The sequence below is a fragment of the Apium graveolens genome, chromosome 5, assembly GCF_009905375.1.
Source record: "Apium graveolens cultivar Ventura chromosome 5, ASM990537v1, whole genome shotgun sequence".
NCBI lineage: Eukaryota > Viridiplantae > Streptophyta > Magnoliopsida > Apiales > Apiaceae > Apium > Apium graveolens.
The window spans coordinates 48,752,929-48,761,415 of record NC_133651.1 but is presented as its reverse complement, the minus strand read 5'-3'; the positions used below and the strand labels follow the sequence as shown (position 1 = coordinate 48,761,415).

Below are 8,487 nucleotides of genomic sequence, written 5' to 3'. Positions count from 1 at the left end.
TCAATTCCCCAAACATCGAAGACCTCAACCTTGAGAAGCACATTAAGAGGCATCTCATCCCTCTTAGACATATTACCCACACGTTGACATCGATCACATTTCAAAATGAATTGGTGAGCATCTTTAAACAAAGTTGGCCAAAAGAAACCTGCTTGAAGAATACGAGCTCCTGTCTTTTCTCCACTATAGTTTCCTCCATAAGTCGTTGAGTGGCAATCTTGCAAGATCCCCCCGTTTCGCTATAAGGAATACATCTCCTGATAATTTGATTAGCTCCTTGCCAAAAAATAAATGGCTCATCCCATATATACCATTTCACTTCATGTAGAAACTTCTTCCTTTGACCATATGATAAGTCGGGAGGCATGATATTACTCAAAAGGTAGTTCACAATGTCTGCAAATAACGGTTCTTCTTCTTGCACTCCAAACAGCTGCTCGTGGGGAAAAGACTCATTTATCAATGTCTTATCCAATGAAGTAGCATTAGGGTTCTCTAAACGCGAGAGATGATCAACGAGTTGATTTTCAGTCCCCTTTCTGTCCTTGATCTCTAGTTCAAATTCTTGAAGCAAAAGAACCCATTTAATCAATCTAGGCTTCGAGTCCTTCTTTGAGATGAGATAACGAATTACAGCGTTATCAGTGAAAACTGTCACCTTAGTCCCAAGTAGGTAAGATCAAAATTTCTCAAAACCATAGACAATAGCCAAAAGTTCTTTTCTCCGTAGTAGTATAATTCAGTTGAGCACCATTTAGGGTCTTGCTAGCGAAATAGACCACATGAAATATGATGTTCTTTCTCTACCCGAGAACTGCTCCAACTGCATAGTCACTTGCACCTCACATCATCTCAAAAGGTTCATTCCAATCAGGTGCAGTTATGACATGTGTCGTGATCAAACTCTTGTTCAATGCCTCAAAAGCTGCAAGACACTTGTCTTCAAACTTGAAAGGGACATCTTTCTCTAGCAAACTGCACAATGGCTTTGAAATTTTTAGAGAAGTCTTTGATGAAACGCCTATAGAAAACCGCATGGCCAAGAAAACTGTGAATTTCCTTAACGGAAATAGGTGGAGGTTGGTTCTCAATAACCCCCACTTTGGCTTTGTCAACCTCAAGACCCTTATTAGAAACCTTGTGCCCAAGAATAATGCCCTGATGCACCATAAAATGACATTTCTCCCAATTGAGGACCAGATTGGTCTCAACACACCTCTTAAGAATGTGTCCAAGATTCTGCAAGCATTCATCAAAAGAATCACCAAATACAGAGAAGTCGTCCATGAACACCTCCACATTCTGGCCAACCATATCAGAAAAGATGGCCATCATGTCTGAAATGTGATTGGTGCACCACACAGACCAAAAAAAACTCGTCTGAAGGCGGAAGTACCAAATGGACAAGTGAAAGTAGTCTTCTCCTGATCTTCTGGAGCGATACAAATCTGATTGTAACCCGAATAACCATCCAGAAGACAGTAGTACTCATGACCCGCCAATCTGTCAAGCATCTGGTCAATGAAGGGCAAAAGGAAGTGATCTTTCCTAGTGGCCTTGTTCAACTTCTTGTAGTCCATACAAACTCTCCACCTCATGACTGTTCGTGTAGGAATAATCTCATTCTTCTCATTTTCTACCACAATAATTCCACCTTTCTTTGGCACATATTGAACTGGGCTTACCCATGAACTGTCAGAAATAGGATAAATGATCCCGGCATCTAGCCACTTAAGAATTTCCTTCTTCACTACTTCCTTCATGATCGGATTAAGTCTTTTTTGCTGCTCGACCGTAAGCTTGCTAGCTTCCTCTAGCAGAATTTTACGCATGCAATAAGAAGGGCTGATTCCCTTGATATCTGCAATAAGAATTGGCGATTTGAACTCTCTTAGAATTCTCAAAGATTTTCCTCGTCACTACCTGAAAGGTCAGATGCAATAATCACAGGCAGAGTAGATGCATCACCTAAAAAAGTGTACCTCAAATGCTCAGGTAAAGGCTTAAGCTCGAGAGTAGGGGCTTCCTCAATAGATCGCTTGAGGCATTTAGGAGCTTTGTTCAATTCCTCCATTCCAAGAGATTCAAAAGGCATATCAATCTTCCTCTTACAGGGAGAAGCATTCAGATATTGCAATTTCTCTTCACCTTCGTTATCTTCACTAGCTGAATTCCCCAATAAGGCCTTCTCTAAGGCATCAGACCTCAGCAATTGATCAAGTTCCGAAGTCACCGCAAAATCGACCAACTCCACCTTTAAACACTCCTCATTTTCCGTAGGAAATTTCATAGCATTGAACAAATTAGAAGTTACACCCTGATCCAGTACTCGCATTGTAAGCTCACCCTTCAACACATCTATCAAGGTTCGGCTAGTTGCCAAGAAAGGTCTTCCCAAGATTATGGGAATCTTCTTATCCTCCTCGAAATCAAGAATTATGAAATCAGCAGGGAAGATGAGTTTATCAACCTTGACCAAGGCATCCTCCACAATACCACGCGGATATGTAATAGAATGGTTGGCCAACTGCAAAGTCATATAAGTCGGTTTTGAATCAGGTAAGTCAAACTTCTTGAAGATTGAAAAAGGCATTAGATTGATGCTAGCTCCCAAGTCACATAAGCATCCGTCAAAAGACACTTTTCCAATACTACACGGAATAGTGAAGCTTCCCGGATCTTTAAGCTTCGGAGGCAACTTCTGTTGCAGTACAACACTACATTCCTCCGTGAGAGCGAAAGTCTCTAAATCATCTAGCTTCACTTTTCGAGAGAGAATACCTTTCATAAACTTTGCGTAACTAGGCATCTGCTCAAGAGCCTCAGCGAAAGGTATGTTGATATGAAGTTTCTTGAACACCTCCAGAAACTTCTCAAATTGCTTGTCCAGCTTTTTCTTCTGCAATCGCTTAGGAAAAGGCGGTGGAGGATATATCTGTTTCTCCCCTGTATTACCCTTAGGAGGAGTGTGCTTAATAGTAGTCTTCCTTGGTTCCACTTCTACTTCCTGCTGCTCTACTTCTTTCTCAGCCCCAGCTTCTTCAATCGACACTTGAGTTTGTTCGGGATTCGCAACCTTTCCAGACCTCAAAGTGATTGCCTTTACCTGCTCCTTAGCTTCCCTCTTTCCTGGAACTTCAGTGTCACTAGGTAGTGTACCAGGCTGACGATTTAGCAAGGCATTGACAATTTGCCCAATTTGTTTTTCCAAGGTCTTGATAGAAACATCTTGACTCTTGCACATAAGCTTCAACTCCTCTAATTCAGATTTTTCATTAGCTTGTTGCAGTTGAAGTTGCTATCTTGGTGCATATTGCGGCTGCTAAAAACCAGGGGGGTTGTATTGCTTAGCTGGATACTGCTGATAAGGCTGTTGAACCACATTCTGAGCATTGCTCCAACTAAAATTAGGATGATTACGGTTGTTGGTATGATAAGTGGCTGGCACAGGTTGCTACGAACGCTGAAAGCTGCTCACGAACTGAACTAATTCACTAGAAATTGTGCACTGATCAGTCTCATGGGCACCAACACAAAGCTCATGAACATTAGCGATTTGATTAACTCCATAATTAGCCAGAGTGTCCACCTTCATCGTCAAAGCCTTAAGTTGGGTAGCTATAGTAGTTGCTGCATCCAACTTCAGAATTCCGGCTACTTTTCCCTGAGTCAATCTCCGAGAAGGATTATGGTATTCATTAGCAGCCATCAGTTCGATCAATTCATAAGCTTTATCGTAGCTTTTAGCCCACAAGGCTCCTCCTGATACTGCATCGAGCATGGGTCTAGATGTAGCACCCAATCCATTGTAGAAACAGTTTATAATCATCCAATCAGGCATGCCATTATGTGGGCACTTCCTTAGTATCTCCTTATATCGATCCCAAGCCTCAGACAGAGATTTTCCAGTTTGCTGAGCAAATTGAGTAAGAGAATTCCCGATTGTAGCAGTTTTTGCCATAGGGAAGAATTTAGTGAGAAACTTTTGAGCAAGATCTTCCCAGGTGGTGATAGCCCTGTTGGTAGAGAATGTAAACGGCACTTAGCTTTATCCCCCAGATAGAATGGGAAGAGTCACAGCTTGATAGCATCTTCAGTCACATCATTGAACTTGAAAGTGTCACAGATCTTGATGAAATCCCTGATGTGCATGTTGGGGTCTTCAGTAGGAGAACCCCCAAACTGAAATGAGTTATGTATCATCTGAATCATGCTTGACTTGATCTCAAATGTGTTAACCCTGATGGCTGGCCTGATGATGCTTGACCGAATGTTATTGATCTTGAGCTGAGAATAGTCTATCAAAGCCTTATGATTTTCTGCTTGATCTCCCATTACTTCTTGAAAGGATATCTTCGATATATTATTTATTTTGGTATTTTTACGATTAAACATAAAATTTAAATACACGTATATCCTCTCCATTAAGACATGAATTTAACTAATCCAAATCAAAGTCAAATGGTCAATCTAGCAAAATTATTTTCAAATATAAAAAAGAGATATTTTATTATTCTAAAATATCAAAATTATATCATTATGGATTATATCTCTAAGGCAATATGATCAAAGATGAAATATCAAGAAATGATATATCTTAGATCTCAGTTACAAAATCAATAAGGCAACAAGCTCAAAAAAGGGATATATCAGATATATATTCCTTAGAAGACTCGTGCTATATCAAAAATATTTTACTCTTCGCTCCAAAATATATTTTTACATCCATCAAAAGAGTTTTTATCCAAAGTTTATTAATATTCATGCTTGAAATATTAATATCCATTTTTATAATACATTCCATGTATACGTAAAGTAATTTTCTCTCGTTTCGTAAAATCAGTATTTCTCGTAGAAAATTATTCAAAAATACTCTAAAATATTTTCTACCATCCAAATATATTTTATATATTAGAAAATATATTTTAATTATTTATTCAAGTCAAAACTTTGGTTAAAAGATCCATATATTTAATTTCAAGACCAATGGTATTTTTACTTGAATGAAAAGGTTGACAGAATAATCTGTATTTTAAATAAAATACTTCCACTCATTAGAATGACTTGAAATTTGGTATGGATCATTTTAATTGTATTTTTTATGTATGGTAAAAATTTCGTAACATTCAGAGAATTTTTGTTCTGGAACAAAAATCGAGCTAGATGGTCCCACAGTTGACCACGTTTTACTTAGTTACCATTGACCAAGGTTGACCAAAACTTGCAGGACATCATTTTATAATATTTAGGTAATTATCATAATTTTTATGGTATTTATTTAAGAGTTTTTAGGGTGGTCATATTTAATGGTGCTTAATTAAAATGATTAAACAATGATTAAAAGAAAAGAAAAATATATATTTAATTAAATATATCAGCTGAGTTTTGAATCCCATAAAGTTGTTTGTCTTATATGGCTATGTCAAAGAAACACAACCTACTTGCCAAGTCATCAATCCATGTGACATACAACATCCACCATCCATTTTCCTCAAATCTCCACCATTCAATCCACCTAACTTCTCCTATAAATAAACCCCCACCCCAACCCATTTCAACCAAACTAAAGAGCCACAAAGTTTCTGGGATTTTTATAAGAAGTGCTTCTCTTCATCTATTTCAAATTTTATACACACACTTCTTCTCAAAAACCTTCTCTCTCTTAAAGATATATACATATATACAAGGTTTTTGAAACCCAAGCTTAGCTTCACCCTACCAAGCTTGTTCCCACCAAGTGAGCTCATCCACTACCACTCTCCAGCCTCCCGAAGGGTTACCCAAGTGTGACCATAGTGCGAAAATCTGGCCGAACCTCCGGCGAATTTTTCCGGTGAACTTTTTCGATCGTTTTCCAAAAGTGGTAATTTTTAGCTTCTTCTTGAAGTTTCTTTTATTTGAGCTTTATACTTAATTTTTCTACTTCATCTCAAGCTCTAATACTAGATCTTTTATAAAGAAGGTTCTCAAAGAAAAGAGAACAAATATTCGAACTCGGAATTGGAATAAAGTACTTGATCTTCAAAACAAAGCTTTAAAAAAAGAAGATCTATAAAATACAAGTAATTAAATCTCTATAACTCCTCACGAGTGAGATTTCATAAATCTCTATAACTCCTCACGAGTGAGATTTCATATTTGACAAACCTCGCAAATTGGCCAATTACTTGCACTTTATTTATCTCGATCTTGGCTAACATATTTCGTGAATATAGAAATAATTACGAAAGGTATCGTATAATCCTCACTAACATCTTTAGTGTTCCGTGGGATTATAATTTGATCAATAGTAAGCTTTATATTTTTATTAAATATCAAAGACGGATTTAATCACACGAGTTGGCCAATTACTTGCACTTCATTTATTGGGATCTTCGCCAATGCATAGTTCGTGTATATAGTATCATTACAAAAAATATCGTATAATCCCCACTAACATCTTTAGTGTTCCGTGGGATTATAAATCGATAAATATTAAACTTCGTAATCAGCCGTCTAAGCTTCAAAGGTGGATTTAATCACACGAGTTGGCCAATTACTTGCACTTCATTTATTTGGATCTTGGCCAACGCATAGTTCGTGTATATAGTATCATTACGAAAAGTATCGTATAATCCCCACTAACATATTTAGTGTTCCGTGGGATTATAAATCGATAAATAGTAAACTTCGTAATCATCCACCTAAACTTCAAAAGCACAAATCCAAAGCCAATTACTTGCACTTCTTTTATCTCGATCATGGCTTATATAGAACCTATAAATTGTGCACGAAGTTAAAAGTATACTTTAGCTCTATAATTGTCAAAATATAAAGTATTCTAAAATCCTTAAGCCTACGAGCTTAAAAAGGATAAGTTACGATTCCGAGATTGTAACTAAAGTATTCTTCGATTTATAAATACATAATCGAAAGAAGAAGAATACTAAAGAAGATAAGCTATATTGCTTATATATAAATAAAAGACTTATTATATTACTCCGATAAACATATATTCTACAAAGACGGAGTAATCGAAAGTATACTTGACATATTATTCTATATCTCAAGTCAAGTATACATAGTTGATATTTAATATTCTTATTTGAATATTATATTATCTTGTGGGCTAGTACCATAACATACTAGTTCAACCCATCTTTTCTCTATACTTGTTGTTTCTTGGATTGTCTTATTAGTTTTGTAGGGAGGTGAAGTGACGTGAGGTGATTCTCGTTCTAAGACCCAAGTCCTATACGTACTAACAGGGAGTTAGTAGTATTTGCATCGTGAAGAAAAGGAAAGACCCAAGACCAAATCATTAAGATCCAAGACCGACAAAAGCTAAGGAAGCCAAGTCCACACAAGGGTTCTACATCAACTTTGAAGAAATAGCGGGGAGTTATTGTCTAAGATAAGTTGTGTAGGTATTACATTTATTTTGAGGTGGTGACCCTTGTGTTACGCACGAAGAAAAATATTTGTAAGGGTGTAAATACTTCTCCGCCTACTAAAGGAGCGAGTTTATTATAAGAGAAAATCTCGAGTCCGGGAGAGGAGCTCGGGGACTGAAGTAGGGGTGAGCGAATCTATTAGAGGTTGCGCCATCGCGAACCAGGATAAAATCACCGTGTGGTATTTTCTTTCCTTGCACTTTACTTTCCGCACATATAAACTGCATAACCATTCTGTAAAGTTTTAAAAAGGGATAAATTATTTTAAAATTCCACAACAATTTTTAAATTGGTAATTAAGCTATTCAACCCCCCTTCTAGCTTAAAATTGCCCTCTTACGGGACCTATCAATTGGTATCAGAGCAGTGCTTTTTAACGTGTTTGTTAAGTGATTTATAGATATACATGCACAACAAAAAGTGATCCTAAATGGCGTATATTAACCCCGTTGGTTGTGGCGAAGGACTGTCAAGCTCATGACCTCCTCTATCTAATGGCACCAACTTTGCAACATGGAAAACAAGGTTTTACATTTATGCTAGATCTTAAGGAGTCAAAGTTTGGATGGCTATCGAAGATGGTGTTCGCGTTCCTACTAAATTTGTCGATGACATCATCATCGAAAAGAAGGTTAGTGAATATAATCTAGAAGAAGAAGCCACAATGAATATAGCCGCCAAAGCGGAAATGGTTCTCACGAGTATACTTGCAGAAAAAGAATATAAAAGGGTAAATAATTACAAGTCAGCAGAAGAAATGTGGAATAAATTAGTGGTAACCTATGAAGGAACCACTGATATAACAGATTCTCGGATGGAAACATTGATCCAAGAATACGAGAACTTTAAACTCCAAGAAGGAGAAAATATCATCGATATGGAAACAAGATTTACTCGTATAATCGATGAGTTATCTCAACTTGGAAAGAATTATACTCAAAATGAAAAGAATAGAAGAGTGCTCAAATCTCTTCCTCCTCGTTGGAAGGTCAAAGTTACTACTATAAAAGGGATACACAATTTAAATTAGTATAAGATCGATAACCTATTCGGA

General features: G+C 37.0%; 1 non-coding gene across 1 annotated transcript; it reads left to right on the top strand.

The window, feature by feature from the left end:
* Window positions 1-3,839: 3,839 nt before the first annotated feature.
* Window positions 3,840-3,946, top strand: LOC141662389 (small nucleolar RNA R71). Its single transcript, XR_012550508.1, has one exon. It is a non-coding gene; the product is annotated as a small nucleolar RNA R71 (small nucleolar RNA).
* The last annotated feature ends 4,541 nt before the right edge of the window (window positions 3,947-8,487 follow it).